General features: G+C 35.9%; 1 protein-coding gene across 1 annotated transcript in view; it reads left to right on the forward strand.

The window, feature by feature from the left end:
- Positions 1-18660, forward strand: part of THSD7B (thrombospondin type 1 domain containing 7B) — a 908978-nt gene that overhangs the window by 828579 nt on the left and 61739 nt on the right. The window lies entirely within an intron of this gene.

Below are 18660 nucleotides of genomic sequence, written 5' to 3' on the forward strand. Positions count from 1 at the left end.
CAATGATGAAATTGCCTAATGATGGATTTCTCAGAACGTATCCCCGTCATTAAGTGACATATGACTGTATGTCTTTGAAACCATTCTTCTAAGTAAAAGGAATTTTGTAAAATGGTGTTTCTTTGTTCTGGGCATTTTGCATGCATTATCTCATTATTAAAAAAGTATTAACTCACAGTGTAGCATTCTTAGTCCCTCTTTATTAGTGAAGAAAGTGAAAGATACAGCAATGAAATAACTAATCAAACTCATAATACTTGAGGTTGTAGGATCAGAATTTGAAATTGAGCCTCATTCAGAAGCCAACATCTGTATCCTTTCAGCTCCACCTAATTGGTCATAACTGTAGCAAACTATTTCAATCTGATGAAAATCTGTCATGCCTATTCAATAAAGTGCTCTGAAATTTTATCTCTGTTCACTGTGTCTGAGTTTCCAAAATTGCAGTGGCCTGCTCCCTCACATTTACCTGTGCGGCTTTCATTCACCCCTTTCTGGTCATCCCTTGGGCTTCTTGAGGGAATACAATCCAAATTATCCTTCAAATGTATTGTTTATTTCTGAGGCTACATTAATTGAGAGTGGAGAATCATTTCGTGTTGTTCTGTTTTGTGGTGCTATAGCAGAATACCCCAGACTGCGTAATTTATAAGGGAAAGACATTTCTTTTCTTTTTCCTTTTTTTTTTTTTTTTTTTTAAGATGGAGTCTTGCTCTTTCACCAGGCTGGAGTGCAGTGGCACAATCTCGGCTCAGTGAAACCTCCGCCTCCCAGATTCAAGCGATTCCCCTGCCCAGCCTCCCAAGTAGGTGGGACTATAGGCGAGCATCACCACGCCTGGCTAATTTTTTTGTATTTTAGTAGAGACGGGGTTTCACCATGCTGGCCAGGATAGTCTCAATCTCCTGACCTCATGATCCACCCACCTTGGCCTCCCAAAGTGCTGGGATTACAGGCGTGAGCCACCGCGCCCTGCCAAAGAAAGACATTTCTTACAGTTCTGAAGTCTGGGAAGTTCAATATCAAGATGCCAGCATCTGGCAAGGGTCTTCTAGGTGCATCATCCCAAGGTGGAAGGGTGAAAAAAGCATCAGTGGTGGGGGACAAGTTTCTTTGTTTTTTAATAAGGAACCCACTCTTGGGATAACAGAATTAATCTACTCATGAGAGTGGAGCCCCCATGGCCTAATTACCTCTTAAAAGTCCCACCTCTCAACACATTTGCATTTGGGATTGTTTCAAACCCTTGAACTTTGGGGGACACATTAAAACCATAGCACCTCTCAATGGGGAGTTTCTCTCTGTGCCACATGTCTGCATCTACCATCCACAATGACCCTGCCTTAGGAGTTACCAATGCTTCCCATGCCCACTTGTCACATCCCAGAGTCTGACTGTCTGTGCCTGACCAATTTTTATTTTGTTTCTGGTGGTGCTTGATTGAGTTGCTCCAGCCTTAGTGTAACTGGTGGTGAGTTGGAGCTTGATAATCTTTGGTTTTCATTAGATGATGCTTTGCTGAACTGCTGTCTCATGGCACAGTCCAGCATGAACACCTCCCTTCGCCTGAGTATCCCACCATTGCAATATGGACACCACCACTTTGTATTTGTAGAATGCCTTTTGTTTCTTCAGAGTGCTTTCAAGCTTATCTCACTTCATTGCCTTCACATCATTGTGAATTACATGGGGTAAATCTGAGTGAAGAGACTGAAACATGGAGAAATGAATTTTATTTCTGCAGACAGTGACTTTAGTTTCTTTTTTTTTTTTTAAGTACACTTCTTCCCATGAGTCCTGTGTAATTAAAGTGTGCTAAAATGGGTTCTCTAAATCTTTAACTTTCTGCGTAGGATGGTTTTGACATTGGAACACCCAGATCATTGAACAGTGTACTTGGAAGGTCTTAGTCACCCATATAATTTAGAATGAAGGCTGAGACTCATTAGCCACTGGGGTAATAATAAAATGGTTCTTCTTGCTATTGAATTAATATTTATAGAGCAAGTATAAAAAGATAGCACTTGAAGTACTTGACATCCAAGAAGACAGCAAGAAGGGGATATCTGGATTTTGGTCTCTGTTTTGCTTATTATGCTATGTGACTTTGGCATGTTACTGATATTCTTTGAAGCTCAGTTTACTGATCTATAAAACTTAGTGTAATTACTTTTAGAATATCAAATATAATTTGACTTGGCATCACAAATGCATAAACATTAGTAATATTAAAAACTTTAAAACATGACCGGGCATGGTGGCTCATGCCTGTAATCCCAACACTTTGGGAGGCCAAGGCGGGTGGATCACCTAAGGTTAGGCATTCAAGACTAGCCTGGCCAATATGGTGAAACCCCGTCTCTACTAAAAATACAAAAATTATCCAGGCTTGGTGGTGTGCACCTGTAATCCCAGCTACTTGGGAGGCTGGGGCAGGAGGATCGCTTGAACCTGGGAGGTGGAGATTGTGCCACTGTATTCCAGCCTGCCTGGGTGACAGAGTGAGACTCTATCTTGAAGAAAAAAAATAATAAAATAAAAAAAAACTCAATCAGATCCCAATTCACTTATAATAAATATTTCTAATTGCTCATAGCTTCCTGAAAGTAAGGAAAGAGTTTTCTTCAAGAAGTATAAAAACATGTACCATAAAACCTAAAGTATAATAATAATAATAATAATAATAATAATAATAATAATAATAAAAGAAAATAAATAAATAAATAAATTGTACTGAATTATCAAAAAAAAAATAAATATGCAATCTCCTAGATTTTCTGTTAAGGGTTTCAATTGTTTCAATAAAAAAATTAAGTGTAAAAAAAAATAAAATAAAAAAATAAATAAATAAAAATTATTTAAAAAAAAAAGAAGTATAAAAAGAAGTGACTATTTCAACTTTTTAAATAGTGAAAATATAAAATTTAATTTTTTAAAATGACTCAATTCCTCTCTTTGATCTATGTGATATATGTCTTTACTGTCAATAATATTTCATTATTATGATGGCTATTATTAAAACTTTAGTATTAAACTACTCTATAGCACCAGTTTTGAGCTCAGATGTATGATCTATATTCCACTTTACCTGTGATTTTTATTTCATCTAATATGTGTGTTTCATGTCTAAGAAGAAAAGGCCAGATTTTTGCTTTGAATTTTAACATGTATCTATTATCTAGGTTATCCTAGAAGTCCTCTTTTGCATTGTTTTAATCCTCAAAATTGGTTATCTGGAAAAAGAATGTAAAAATTCACTTATTCCCATGGAACCTCACAGTGTCAGTTGCCAGGGACCCGCTCCATAAAATATCACTACTGATGAGTCATACTGGGCACAGTGATCCCTTGTTGAGTTTTGCACACACTTCAACATTTTTAAAATTTACATGTTTCTTTCCAAGTCTTTTCTAATATCTTTTCCATTTTGGGTACAATATAACTATTACCTTTAAAAGTATCTATGAATAATATTATGCAAACTGTGATTTCTTAAAGAAGTATGTGATATATTTGGCTATATTAGATTTATTATATCCCAGTAGTATTTCTTAGTTCTTAATATTTATTTGTAGGATTTCTAAATCATTACTTTTTTGGTATGGTTGTACTAGTAGAAAAATAATATAATATAATAATAATAATTCTGAAATTGCACATGTAAGTCCTTTGGGTGTTTTGACCTTCAAATTAGCTAATAAGCATAAATTCTATAGAGAGCATCTTCTCACCTCCCAGATTCTGTTCACATTTCAATAAGGCCCGTGGACAAAATAGACCTTCTCAATTTGGCTGCATGTCTTGTTTTCCAGATACTGATTTCTATTTTGAGAGGCAAGTACATAGTGATGCTGAGTAAACAATTGTGGAAAATAAGTTTAAGATTTAGAAACAGCCCAAACTCATCACATTCTCCTTTTTACCCTATCTCCTTTCATGTCTGTATACTCCTTCACACTGGCACTTTGGGCAAGTAATTTAACCTCAATTTGTCTGGAAAATTGGAGTAATAGTGCACCACTCAGAGGCCAGTGTGAGGATTAATACATTTAAATCACTTAACAGTGTCAGGCACATAAGTACAAAAATTAGTTGTAAATATTGTGTATTTGACTAATATTGACTACCTGCTATGTAACAGGTATTATGGTAGACATCAGTGGTATGATGAAGAGACCTTGTCCCCAAGGAACATACAGTCTACTGAAATATACAGGAAATTCCAGATCAATCTCAGCAGAGCCCTAGTGTTAAAAGTAAAAAGGCCAAGGGTATTAAAAAAGCATATATTGGCACTTGGCACTTGGCACTTTTTTTTTTTTTTTTTGAGACGGAGTCTCGCTCTGTGCCAGGCTGGAGTGCAGTGGCACGATCTCGGCTCACTGTAACCTCTGCCTCCCTGGTTCAAGCGATTCTCCTGCCTCAGCTTCCTGAATAGCTGGGGTTACAGGTGCTTGCCACCACGCCCAGCTAATTTTTTAATATTTTTAGTAGAGATGGGGTTTCACCATGTTAGCCAGGATGGTCTCAGTCTCCTACCTTGTGATCCACCCACCTTGGCTTCCCAAAGTGCTGGGATTACAGGCGCGTGCCACCATGCCCAGCTAATTTTTTGTATTTTTAGTAGAGACGGGGTTTCTTCATGTCAGCCAGGATGGTCTCAATCTCCTACCTCATGATCCACCCACCTTGGCTTCCCAAAGTGCTGGGATTACAGGCGTGAGCCACCACACCTGGATATTGGCACATTTTCTAACCCCTGGGAAGATCAGTGACATCTTTCAGGAAGAGAATGTTTTTCTGGAAACCTGAGAGGTAGGTAAGGGCGAGTTAGGCAAAGTGGCGTAGGAGAGTGATGAGGAAAGAGTAAAAAAAATGAAAGAATACATCCTGTATGAGGAGAGCCCAGAACAACAATGTGACTAGAAAGAATGGACCTAGATCGAAGTCCCATGTGGGGGCCTCTATGTTGCTTGCCCCAAGTATGCAACTGGATAACACCTCTTCTAAGAGCAGATCAAGTGGCTTGGCTAACCTGAGAGGAAAGGGGTCCTGCGTTCTTTGGTGGAAGAAGAAAGGAAAAGGTGAAGAGTGAAATCCCAAACACATTCTAGATCCATTGTTTGGCCCCTTTTCTTTGGTTTGGTAGGGAGTGGGAATGGAGGGTGCACAAATATTAAAACAGAAATGTCATAGAAGTGGCCCCTTTTACTTTTCTGGGGTCTAGAGAAAGACTCAGTACCCCTACTCTGCTGGCAGAGACTGGAATTTTTGTCCTGGGAGTCTCATTCCAGATATTATTCTGGGACTCCTCACAAACCAGGAGGCCTCGAGCAATTTATCGGCTACTTTGGCTTGACTTTAAATTTGGTTCTTGAATGGCTGGGGCTTAGGATAAAGAAAGAGAAGTAAGCATTGCATGGGAAGGAAAAGAGGAAGGAGGAGGAGGAGGAAAGGAAGAGAGAGAAAGTGAAAGGAGAGAGGGAAACTGAGATTGAGATTAAGAGTTTCGTGAGTCCTCATTTCAAATAGCAACTGTCACCTAAGGACCCTTTGGGTGGCATATAGATAAATATGAATAAGGCTTGCTGCCTGCCTTTGAGGAAACCACAGTTCACAAATGATGCTCCCAGTCTAGGGGCCTGGCTTGTCAGATTTAGAGTTAATTGGAAGGAGAAGTGCCAGATACATGTTTTAATATAATGGGACTGACAAGAACAGGGGCAAAAGCTATGATATCATTAAGATGATATAACATTCCTGGTAAGACTTCATTTGCATTATTCATCAGTGTCTTCTAATATTGGTGTTCCAGTGCCATTCATATTTCTCTCATTGAAAAAATTTCCAAAACTCATTTACAGAAAATTTGCACCACCAATTATTAAGTTTACCACATACGCTTACCTCTATGTCTAGGTCTTTTTCTGTGTATCTCTATTTCTATATCTCTACACAGACCTTCCAAACACACACATACACACACAACTATTATGTTTTCTGAACCATTTCAGTATATGTTGTAGGCATCATCCATTTTATCCCTTAACGTTGATGATTTAATATGTAATGCTAAATACAGGGATATTTTCTAACATAATCACAACATGGTTTAAAAATTCAGCCTCGATGCAATACTTATAACTAGTCTGCAGTCCGTATTTGTGGTTCTCATGGGTCTCAATAATGTCCTTTATAGTATTTATATTTTTTTTGATTACAGGATCCAGACTGTATTGCATTTGAGGATCATATCTCTTTCATCTCTTTCTTCCTCTCTCAATGCCAAATAACTGTCATTTTTGGAGAATTCAGCCCAGCATTTTGGCTTGTACTTGGTCATTCTTTTTTCTTCACTCCCAAGCTCCAACTGTAATATAAACAGGTGACAACCTCAATTTCTGTGATTGGATATGCCATACATCATTTATCTGTTCCAAAACCTCTGACTGGATTGTAAATATGCAACTTCACAACTCCTTAGTGTCATAAAATATCAGACAGAAAGACTATGTGAGGATGTCCCTGCCTATTAGAAAATCTTCACCCAAATAACTTAGCTAAGCAAAAAATCTACTGACATTTATGCATCATCCTAACTTCCTCTTTGCAGTAGGACAGCAAAGTCTTACCAGGAACATTATATCATCTTGATGATATCATAGCTTTTGCCCCTGGTCTTGTCAGTCCCGTTAATACTAACACATGTATCTGGCACTTCTCCTTCCAATTAACTCTAAATCTGACAAGCCAGGCCCCTAGACTGGGAGCATCTTTTGTGAACTGTGGGCTCCTCAAAGGCAGGCAGCAAGCCTTATTTATTGTTCTATTCCTAGCTTGGCTCTCTCATTCTTTAGCCTGTGATTTATCTTGCTTTTTGATTAGCTTATAAGCTATAGTTCCTTGTGTCTGTTCCCTCTCTTTCCCAATCTCTAATTACCATTGTCCATACTAAATGCTTTTCGGGTTACAATAACTGGAGTCAATACAGCTCTGTGGTGCTTTTTTTTTTTTTTTTTTTTTTTTAACCAGTTATCCCCAACTCAACATACTCCACAAGCACCAGTGCTTTACAAGTGTAACAGTTACTGAGGAGCAAATTAGACCTCCCAGATTGAAATCCCACTTAGACATCTACTATAAACTTGTTACGTTCTTTGATCTTTAATTTCATTATCTGTAAAAACAAGGATATTAAAAGTACACTTAGCTCGTTGGGAGGTTGAAGGGCTGTGTGAGATAATAAATATGGAATGTTCAGCACAGTTCTAGGTATGTATTGACATTTTTAAATGTTTCCTGTTGCTATTATTTTGGGAATAGCGTAGCACCCAGAATGTAGTTTTAGTTTCCCTCACTATTATACATTTATTTCTTAAAAGACCAGTGGAAGCTGTAAGGAGCTATTCCTTTATGCACAGATATGTATGCCTTGTTAAATTCCTTAAAGTTAAGGTAAAGTATAGGAAAAGACAGTCTTCACTGAAGGACCCCAGAAATCCAAACCTCCAGCCCTTCTAACTGACCAGGTTAGTTTATAGTGTTCCAATTTCTGATCAGGTTTGAAATGATGTTATAGTAAACATTCTTGTGTTGTATGCTATCTTTTTACCTATGTAAAATGCATTAATGATAAGAGTGCACTGCACTTGCAAAATCCAAAACTCCCCAGAATTCAGGATACACATTCATTAATCTCATTAAACTCATTAGATATCCCAAACTCTGGGGAGGCTAAGTGATAAATATTCTCTCTACTTGAGACAATTGAAAGGCCAGACTGCCCTTGCAAAGCTTGCGTTGTCACTCACTAACACACACAGTCTGTTGAAATCTATTTGTGGAGCATCTCTAAAGGCCATGAGCCTATAAGAGGAAAGATAAAATTTAAAAGAAACAAAATGCACCAAAAGCACCAAATTAATAATATATAGAATATGAGGTAGTGATAAATGATATGGAGGAGAAAAAATATATAGGAAGACAAGGAGTAACATGGAGGAGTTGCTGATATTTTTACATAGCATAATCAGAGAAGGCCTCTCTAATAGAGAAGTCTTTGAGCAGTGGTGATTAGAAGCAAATAAAGCAGCAAGTCATGCAGGTACTGGAGGAAGAGTGTTGCAGGCAGAGGGAACAGCAAGATCAAGGCCCTGGGGCAAGGAAATTCTTGGAGCTCTCCAAGGACAACACAGAGGCCAGAGTGGTGAATGAGGTGTAAGCAGATAGTGTAAGGAGGTGAATGGGCAGATTGTGTAAGCAAGCTATGAGCATTCAGATATGATGCTGGACCCGATTATGTATAACTTTGTAGGCATAGAAATAGATTTGGTTTTCACTAAGTCGGGAAGTCATTTAAGGGTATGGAAGAGAGGAATTAAATAATCTTAACTGCACTATTTTAAGAAGATAGTTCTGGCCCCAGAGGTCAACATAATCTGTAAAATGGAAAGAGTGGAGTGAGTTACTAGGTTATTGTTATAATCTAAGTGAAGAGTGATAGTGACTGTTACCAGGATAGGAGTGGCACAAATGGTGAGAAGTAGATGGGTTGTACATTCTACTTTGAAGATGGGGCTGAAAGGATTTGCTCAGGTTTGGGTTATAAGGTGTAAGAAAAATAAGGGAGTCAAAATTGAGTCCAAACTTTTTGACCTGAGCCTCTAGATTGTTGGAGTTGCTGTTAACAGAGGTGGGAAAGATTAGAAGAGGATGCTGGGGATGGGGATATCAGTTTGTTATTGTGCACATAAAGTTCAGAGACAGTGGTTTGAGGGCATTGGTTTTCAAACTAGAACATGCATTAGAACCACCTAGAGGACTCACTAAAACAAGATTGCCGAATCCAAACCCTGAAGTAGATTTTTCTTTTGTCTTTTTTTTACCCTAGGGTTTTTGATTTAGTGGATCTAGAATGGGATGGGACCCAATAATTTGTATTTCTAACAAGTTGCCAGGTGATGTTGATGCTGCTGGTCCTGGGACCACACTTGAAGAATGACTTTTCTAGTGTTGAGAGTATCCATGGAAGGCATGGCTAGGGTAAAAAAAGCCCCAGGGCATTAGCAGGGGGGAGTTGAAGTATAGTTAGTGGAATGCTTTCTGCACCTGGACTGCTGGAGTACCCCCTTTGGTTCTACTTTCTTCTACCTCATGGCCAATATTGATACGTGTGAGCCCATGGTCAACAACAGTTTTTGAGTTTTGATCCTGCTTCACATTTGGTCACAAAGAACCCTGTGAAAGGAAATATTCTAAACACACGAAGAGTTGACTCAGACACTAGCTTTTGCTTCTTCTCTAGTTAAGTCTAATTTATCTAGATAGGCTGCAGACACCAACCTAACTCCATACCCATTTCTATGGGAAGAGATATGCCTAAGAAACTAATTTGTCTGACAAGTTTACATTTAAGAATCACATTTTTTTGCTTTAGATGTCATATAATTGAAAGCAAATTATTTTCTAGGTACAAACTTAATTTGATAATTGTATTGTTCTGAAATTAATTCTGGCATTTAAAGAAGAAAATCGTTTCATCTTATAGAGAAATATTCTAGAGAGAAAAATCGGGTGAACATCCACTTCTTTTTAAAAGTTATAGCTTATAGCAAAACTCACAAAAAAACAGACAAGCAAACCTTTATAGTGAAAACACAGTTTTGCAATAATGATCATGACAGTCTATGTAATGGAAAAATTCTTTTGATAAGAATTTATCATTACGTTAGTGGCCTTTAATCATTCTTGACTATGGTCTACTATAAAACTATGTTTTATATCACAAAAAATACACAAATCATTGTTTACCTATAGATGTTATGAATATATATATATAATTTTTTGAAATAATTTTTACCCTGAGTATATGACAGATGTTTACTGTGCTATGCCCTATCAGTTTTAATATTGCTGGCTTTTACCCACTAAATTGAGAACCAAGATGGCATAATTAAAAACATGGACTCACAAGGCTGATAGGGTTGGAATCTTGGCTCTGCCTGTAACTGTGTGATCTTGATGAAATTGCTTAACCTCTCTTTGCCATCAGTAAAATGGGAATAATGATATATCTACCTTATAAGGCAGTTATAAGGATGAAATGAGTTAAAGAACTTAGAATGGTGACTGACATATAGTAAACACTATGGAAGTATTAGTTACTAATATTGTTTTCACAACCCAATGATATGTAATGGCTTGAAGTTTGAAAAAACAAACAAACAAAACAACACTTATTTGGATGACTAAGACTAACTTCACCCACCTACCACCTTATCTTCCAACACGTATAAAAAATTAGTAAATTAACTTTCTCAGAGGCAACATTAATAAGTTCTTTTGTATGGAGGGTGAAACAGCTCCATTTCCTTTTAAATCCCTAGTATGTTCTTTTAAAGTGTAATTGTAAGTCTTTTAGGGAGACAAGGTATGATCTCTTGAAACTCCAGACTATAAAAAGAAAATTCTTCCTTAGATGATGTTTTATTCATTGGTGTGGTGTCTTGCATTTAATGTATTTTCAAAAACTATTTGTTTAAAATGAGTGTAAATCTTAATGGAAAAATTTTCAAGGAGACCAAGCGATGCATATAGATAATAAATTAATAACTTTGTAATTTACAATGATTTTACATTCATGTGTCTTAAATCTGTAATTCAAATTGTATAACGTGAAATGCTAAATTGAAATATAAAAGTTTGAGACTCTTCAAGAGTCACCATGTACAGTGTACTAGTTATAGATAATTTGTCAAAACACATAGCCCCAAATTATAATGGTTCAAATGCAATGTAATGTTTGCTGATCACCCATAAAACAGTCCAAAGTGAGTTTTCCAGCTGTGGAAAGGGTAATCTGAATCTGTTACATGCATCACTCTGAGGCCCAAGCCCATAGTGGGTGTGCTGTCTTCAAGCTTGACTTCCAGTGTAATTCTGGTTACCACTATTCCAGCTCTCTGGAGGGAGCCAGTGCAGGTTGAAGGATGACAAGTGGGATTTAGCGTCAGGAGTGGAAGGGTCACATAAGACCTCCCATTTATCTGTCATTTGTCAGAACTCAGTAACATGGTCACTTAACTGCAAAGAAGGCTGGGATGTGTGATCCGGTCTTGTGCCAACAACAAAAAAAGAAAATAGATTTTAATAACAAATCGCAGACTCTGCCAAACATCATTAAGTTCTATTGCAAAAAAATCCTTGTTTAGCATTATTTAGGTCAATGTGTTCTCATTATATTTGACTAGGAACCCTATTTTTCTCTCTTGGCACCTCTTAACACACTATAGAAAACAACACACTTTGGAAAAGGTGGTTGTCAGGAAACTATCAAATCGCATAATGAAAATAATCTTACATTTTCCAAGAACGATGAGAGAAAGATTGTTTTAACTTCTTCAAAATTGATTAGGACACAGATGCAGAACAAATAAACTATATATTTAACAAATATACAGTTAAATCATTATTAGTCGAATACCCTTGTAACAGTCACCCAGGTGGCAGAACCTTCCCAGCTACTTGGAAGGAAGAGCTTCACAACTTCCTCCGGATTATAACTTCCTTGCTTCCCTCAAAAGTAAATTCTGCCCTGATATCTATGGTGGTCTTTTCCTTACTTCTCCTTACAGGTCTAAAACCAGAGTGGTTCAAACATGATCACTTAGTTCTGTCTTTAGATATGTCTTTAAATCTCTTTTAACCTAGCTTCTCCTCCCCTTGCTTGTTTTCCCCCTTCGTAGTAATTTATTGGTGAGGAAACAGGCCACTTGTCCTATAAACATTTTCAGTCTCTCTTTCGTGAATTGCATCTGCATGGTGAGGTTTAACATGTTCCTTTATCCTTGAATTTCCTGTAAATTGGAAGTTGGATATCAAGGCTTCATTACTCTTTGACAAGACTCCTTCATAGAAAGTGTGCTGTTTACCAGAAAGCACATAATGTGTGGTTATCACTTTTTGTGAGTTTGGCTATCATTGATGGTCAACGACTAGAGCCTTTGCTATTTAGGGAATGCAAAGTGGCTATGTTCAAATTCTATCATTCTTCCTCATTTGTTTGTGGAACTGTTTCTATTAAAAGAATTTTTGCTTCAACTGCTATTTAATTACTCAATAATCCATTTTGTATTGAGGAGGCAAGAAAAATTAATGTCAACTTTTTCTTTGCTGGTTTTCAAAATGGGGAATTTTCTTAGCAGCTTTCACTCTATGTGACTTTTTTGTATTATTACGAAATCACAGATTTAAACAAATTTGATGTGTTTTAATCATTTTCAATTATCATTTATAATAATATTCAGATTCTCCTAGTGATAGTCTTTTAAAATGTGTCCTATAAACATTTCAATAAAGACTGTGGTGGTCCTCATTAGCTTCTGTGCTATATATGTCAGGATGTTTCTGGCTCATCTTGGACATTTCCTTTGTCAGACTTGGAATCAGCTATTTCTCTATAAAGACCTAATTTGTTTTAGTAGTAATGCCTCTTCAGTGCCACAGAAAGAGCTTTAGGAGTGCTTACTGTTACTGGATTCCACTATTTCTAGGTACTTCAGTAGGCAGAACTTTATAATATATATTATTATTTCCTCTATTTTGAAAACAGAATATAAAAGTGGGTATATGCTAATGTTTCCAATTGAAATTCAGAACAATAGGAGTTGGTTCTGTCTTACATCTGTATCTCATTTTTTCTTGATAAACTAAGAATCAAGTTTATCAAGGACATTGAAGATTATAGTCGAAATAGAATATATAATAATTACACATTTGCTTTATTCCACATAAAAGAAAACATTCTCAGAATAATAGTACTACACTACCACCACCATGAGTATTTGAAAACATTAATATTTTTCACATAAATTCTCCTAATTTTTTTACATTTGTGTTTTATATATATCTTCAGAGCATGTAGCTTTTACCTAAGTTCCACCTGTAAAGTGGCTCACTGCAAATCTCTATATTAAAGTATTTCCAGTCATTGGAATGTATGTCTAAAACTCGGTCTCCGGGAAATTCCTAAGATAGGGCTCATGGAAACAATATTTTGAGTTCTTGCATGTTATTAACAGTATATCTATGTTTTTAAAAATTGTTTTTAATTGACACATAATTGTATATATGGGGTACATGTGATGTTCTGATAGATGTGTGTGATGGATTGATACATTGTGTGATTATTAAATCAGGATATTTAGCATGTACATCACTTCATACATTAATTATTTCTTTGTGATGAGAACATTCAGAATCCTCTCTTTTAGCTGTTTTTTTAAAAATGTGATGTAATATTGTTAACCATAATCACCCTACTGTGGCCTGGAACACCAGAACTTATTCCTCTTATCTAAGTGTAGCTTTGTATTCGTTGACCAATCTCTCCTCATTTCACTCTCTCCCCTACCTTCCCCAGCTTCTGGCAACCACTATGACATCAACCTTTTTAGAGTCCACATAGGAGTAAAATCATGCCATATTTGTCTTTCTGTACCTGGTTTATTTCACTTAACCTAATGTCCTCCATTTTCATTCGTGTTGCTGCAAAAAAAACCAGGATGTCATTTTTTGTGGCTGAATAGTATTCCATTGTGTATGTCACATTTTCTTTATCCCTTCATCCACTGATGGACACTTAGGTTCACTCCATATCTTGCCCATTATGAATAATGCTTCCATAAACATGGAACTGCAGATGTCTCTTCAACATAACTGATTTCATTTCCTTTGATTTTGTTTCCCACTACTACACAGTAGTGGGAATGCTGGATCACATGGCAGTTTTATTTTTTATTTTTTGAGGAAACTTCATACTGTTTTCCATAATAGCTGGGCTAATTTACATTCCCACCAAAAGAGTTTAAGTTCCTCTTTTTCCCTATCCATGCCCAGCACTTTTTTTGTCTTTTTGATAATAGCCATTTTAATTGGAATGAGGTGATATATCATTTTGGTTTTCATGTGCATTTCCCCAATGATTAGTAACGTTGAACATTTTTTCATTTACCTGTTGGCCATTTGTATGTCTTCTTTTGAGAAATGTCTATTCAGGTCTTGTGTCCATTTATCTTTAGTCATTATAATTGAAAGTGAGCTTTGCTGGATATAAAATCCTTGGATCATGTTTTTTTTTCTTTGTGTATATTAATTATGTTTCTACATTTTCTTCTCTCATAAAATTTTCCTGTAAAAAAGTCTAATGATGATATTTTATTTTCATTATAAGCCAGTACTCAAAGAATTTTTTTCTCTTTTATAAAGCTTAATAATTATACTAGGTTATGTCTCAGTATTGGTGATTCTGATGTGCCTTTCCAATAAGTAGTTGAATTTTTTTCTCTATTTTTATTGGAAAGGTTTTTGAATCTTCTTTTTATTAAGTTCTGTGCTCTTTCTTTGGTTTTCATTTTCATGAAATTCTATTACATGTATGTGGTATCTGCTTTTCCTTACTTCTCTATTTGCCAAGTTTTTTCAAATTCTTTTATATCTCTTTTTGAATGTTTTTGTAATTTTTTTCTTTACATCTTTAATTTCTCTTGAAGCATTATTTGTTGTATTTTTATTTTTGTATTTCTTCTTGTTTCATTTTTATTTCTGAAAATGATTTTTAAAGTTCTAATTATTTGTTGGGTTCTATTACCTAATTTTTGAATTTTTTCTAATTTTTATGCTGTTCTTTTATATCTTGGGTCATTTCTTAAGTGACTTTTAACCCCTTTGGATACAGTAGTTTTTATCTGTTTTGTGTGCATTTCTTTCTGCTGCACTGCCTAATCTGTGGGGATGTTAATCTGCCCTTTATTCTTTTTCCTTAGAGTATCCTTTCATGGAATTTAATTTTATCTCTTTATTTGTTTACTTTTCTGTGAAATTAGTTTCTGTGAACTTTTAAAAGGGAGTATGGTTGAGGATTGTTTTCTTCTCATTTGATTTCATGGCTCCAACTCTCTCTCTCTCTCACACACACACACACACACACACGGTCAAAAATAAAACAGCTTACTTGGTGAGATTTAATGTTTCCCATTTCCTTCCTCATCTTGCTTCCTGGTCCTTTCTTTTTCCTCACTGCTATTTTCCTTGTTTTGCTCAGTTGAGAAATTCTTCCCACCTGTTTCTGTTTAGTAGAGTGGCGGGGGATAGGAGGAGATTGTTCTGGAAGGGAGCTCTGGCTTGTTAATGCTGGCCGTTCAATAGATCCAGACTGTGTGAGCTGCCAAGACCTCTCCATAAACCCCTTATATTCACCTGCTCTTGAAGTGTGCAAATTTCTCAAGGTCTCAGCTTTAGTTCCCCATTTTGGTTGCCTTGGGTCATCAGATTGCCCCATTTTTACTTTCTGCTCTCTTCTGTCAGATGCTGATATCACACAGGTCCAGAGCTTCCGTTGTTGGTCCCACCTGCTTGTGGTTTGGGATTTGTGGTGATGGGTTGTCACTTAATTCTCCTGAGCATATGGTCTGTGTGTTTTTCATTTTGCTCTCCTTATTGCACTGTGATGTGAAAAGATCGTGTCTCTACTTCTGTGACTATCTCCTAAGAATATCTGAGAACTGTATTAAACATGTGACGCATGAGTAACAGTTCTTCAGATCCAGATTTTTCTGTTCTATGCATTTTCTCATTCCTTGTCAGCTTTGGAGAACCAGGGTTTAATTTCATTAAAAATTTCTTCAGAAAGCTCTGCAAAAGTTTTTTTGTGAACTTTTTACGCTATTTTTCCAAATAAGAAAACTAAAGTTCTTGAAGTATAGATCCATTTTGGCCTCAGGAAAAGACAGACAGAGAAACAGCAAAGCTACTGACATAGGGCTAATCAGCTATCCAAGGGAGAGACCATCTCAGAATTATCAGTTAGACCCTGTAACAGAATAAAGGCATTGGGTTTCTATCTCTGATGGAAGCTTACAAGGCCAGGCCTTGGAGTCATGCTCATCCCCAGACAAGAAATTTGCAGACTGATTTAAATTCACAAATAATTGGATTTATCACAGGTTTTATTAAACTCTGATTATTAATAGTTCAGTGATAATGAGAAAAATATCAAGTTATACCTCCTTGTTTAGATGTATTTAAAATGTCTTATCTAAATTATCTGTCGGTCATCTTTTATATGAGTAAATTAAAACTCAGTTACGTATATTTTTATTAATTTACTGATGGATTCTATTTTTCTAGAAAATGCTGTCTAGATTTTATAGGAAATGTTATGAGAAAAAAGATTATATTCTTTTCATCGGATATACATAGCTATGGGAAACTCTTACATTCAGACAATATGATCATAATCCAGGGTTGGCCATTTGTCTGCTAACGGCAGCTTACAAAAAAATAGTCATATTACCCGGGAAGAACCAAATTATTACACATAACATTTATTATTTGTATGCTCTACACCAGACACAGTACAATGCACAGAATGTCTAAGAAAATTAAGACACTGACTCTCAAATTGCCCATAGGAAAGAATGCACAAACATAAATACATGTAACAGAAATGTTTACTAGATGAGGCAATCCCATTTATTATGGGTCCAAGCATGTCAATTGAGGCTCACAGAAAGGACATCTGATTTCATCTTGAGGGATATGAATACAGGTATTTAAATCAGGCAAAAGGCTTTACTTCTAGAGATAACAAAATATGTGAAGGCATAATGTCATAAGGGAAGATTGAACTTTAAGGTAAATGCTGCTTTACAAAAGTGGTAAGTCATGAAGGGGTTTCTGTACTAGACACTAACTGGTTCTAACTGGATCATCTTCTTCCCTAGCAAATAAACATTAGCTATATAACCTTGATTTTTTTTTAAATAAAACTGGTCCAAAGTTGACTTTTGGTTAATTATTCACACATCATTTTCCCACTTCTATATGCAGGAAATTGACAATATGTCTTTATATAATTACTTTAGTGAAGAGAAGATCCAGAATTGTATTTGAGGAGTCTTGATCTAATAAAGAAATCATCCAGATAGATGTAAACATCCTTTCTCTTCTTTTTTCACTTATCCTCACCCTCCTCCATCTCTCTTGTGGATAATTCATTATTTTATGGACTTTGTATAAACAGCTAATAGAGAGAAAGAAATAAGGATAAAAACACTAACATTAAACTTTCTATAAATAGCTATTAGAAAGAAATAAGAAGAAACAGTAATCTATCACTTGTTAGCCGTACTAGGAGAATTTTTATAAGATGAAGTGTGAAAATACTGCCTGAGATGAGGTTGAATCATGTTCATGGATTTCAGTCACCCACGCAATCCTCTTTGCCTGTTTCTATGGGAAGAAACTTAGTAGGGGAGTAAGATGCAGTGTTGGTTTTCTTTATATTAATATCTAATTATCCGAAACTGTATGGTATGAAATGTGGATTACCTCAAGAAGATATTTTAGAACTATACCCATCAGACTTATACACATATGGACTGTGAGATCTGAGGAAGAAAATTCTTAAATCTCATCAAATTTCATTCCATCCCCATTCTTCTTTCTTATCTAGGTTTAGATGCGGAACTAAGGTTTAGAGTATATAAGCGAATTGTTCAAAGTTACATAGTAATTTGATTGATGTGTGTATGTTTTATTTTCTCTTTTACTTGATAGCTTAGACTAAGCAGATACCTAAGCCTTTACATGTATTCACTTGTTTCAGACATTAATTGATTACTTTATAAGATAGAAATGCAGGAGAGCACTAATCAGGAGTATCTACCAAGATACTTTCATTTTATTTTATTGACAAATCATTTGTTATTATTCTGCCACATGAGAAGAAGCATTCAAATTAATTGGTAAAATAGTAATAAATTATTGGTAAGCATTTAGCATGGAACTCATGTGCAGATAATTAAGAATAATTGCTTGGTTTCATGGGCCCTTCTTGATTATCCAGAGACAATTTGATTCAATTAAGTATAAAATTATAAGTACTGACAGATCCAAATACAAAATCACATGAATAGTGAATGTGTATCAATGGTCCAAACTTTTACAATTAGAAGAAAAATTTGTGGCATGCTTTTTGCATATTTTAATGCAATCCAACATAATAATTTTGCTTCATAGCCAAGACTCAGTATACAGGTTTTGTTCTTTACTACTATATCTGAAAGAGGAATAGGAATAAAAAACAAATAAAATATCCCACATATAGAAATGGTGATTTGATGATCTTCATCCAGAGACTTTTATTTTTCCCATGACTTAAGAATCTGTGGGCCTCGTTAGATTGGGGGTCTGGGATTGCATGTTGTGAACATGTTTAATGGTATTTGTTGAAAAACTGCAACATATAATTGAGATTAAGACTTTCAGGGAGTGACATGAGAAGTAGAAGCCATGATCCAACATGCCCTAAAGGAATTTGTAAAGAAAGTAAGAGGCAGGGTGATGAAGAAACAGAATGGCGATGTAAAGAAAGGTAGCACCTGAGGATACATGTAGGTATATGTGTTTAGAAGCAGTTCTATACAGAATTTCCTAAGCATGAGTGGAAGTTTGCTCAAAAAGGAAGAGAAGAACATGGTATTGTTAGAAAAAAGACTGAGAGGAGTGAGGCTTGATTAGTGTTCTGAAAACGGTGAATAGGATTTGGAGGACAGTGGAAAGAAGATTGTTCGAGTAGGAGGAGCTTGAAGGCCCACTGTG

This window comes from Pongo abelii, chromosome 11 (genome assembly GCF_028885655.2).
Source record: "Pongo abelii isolate AG06213 chromosome 11, NHGRI_mPonAbe1-v2.0_pri, whole genome shotgun sequence".
Taxonomy (NCBI): Eukaryota; Metazoa; Chordata; class Mammalia; order Primates; family Hominidae; genus Pongo; species Pongo abelii.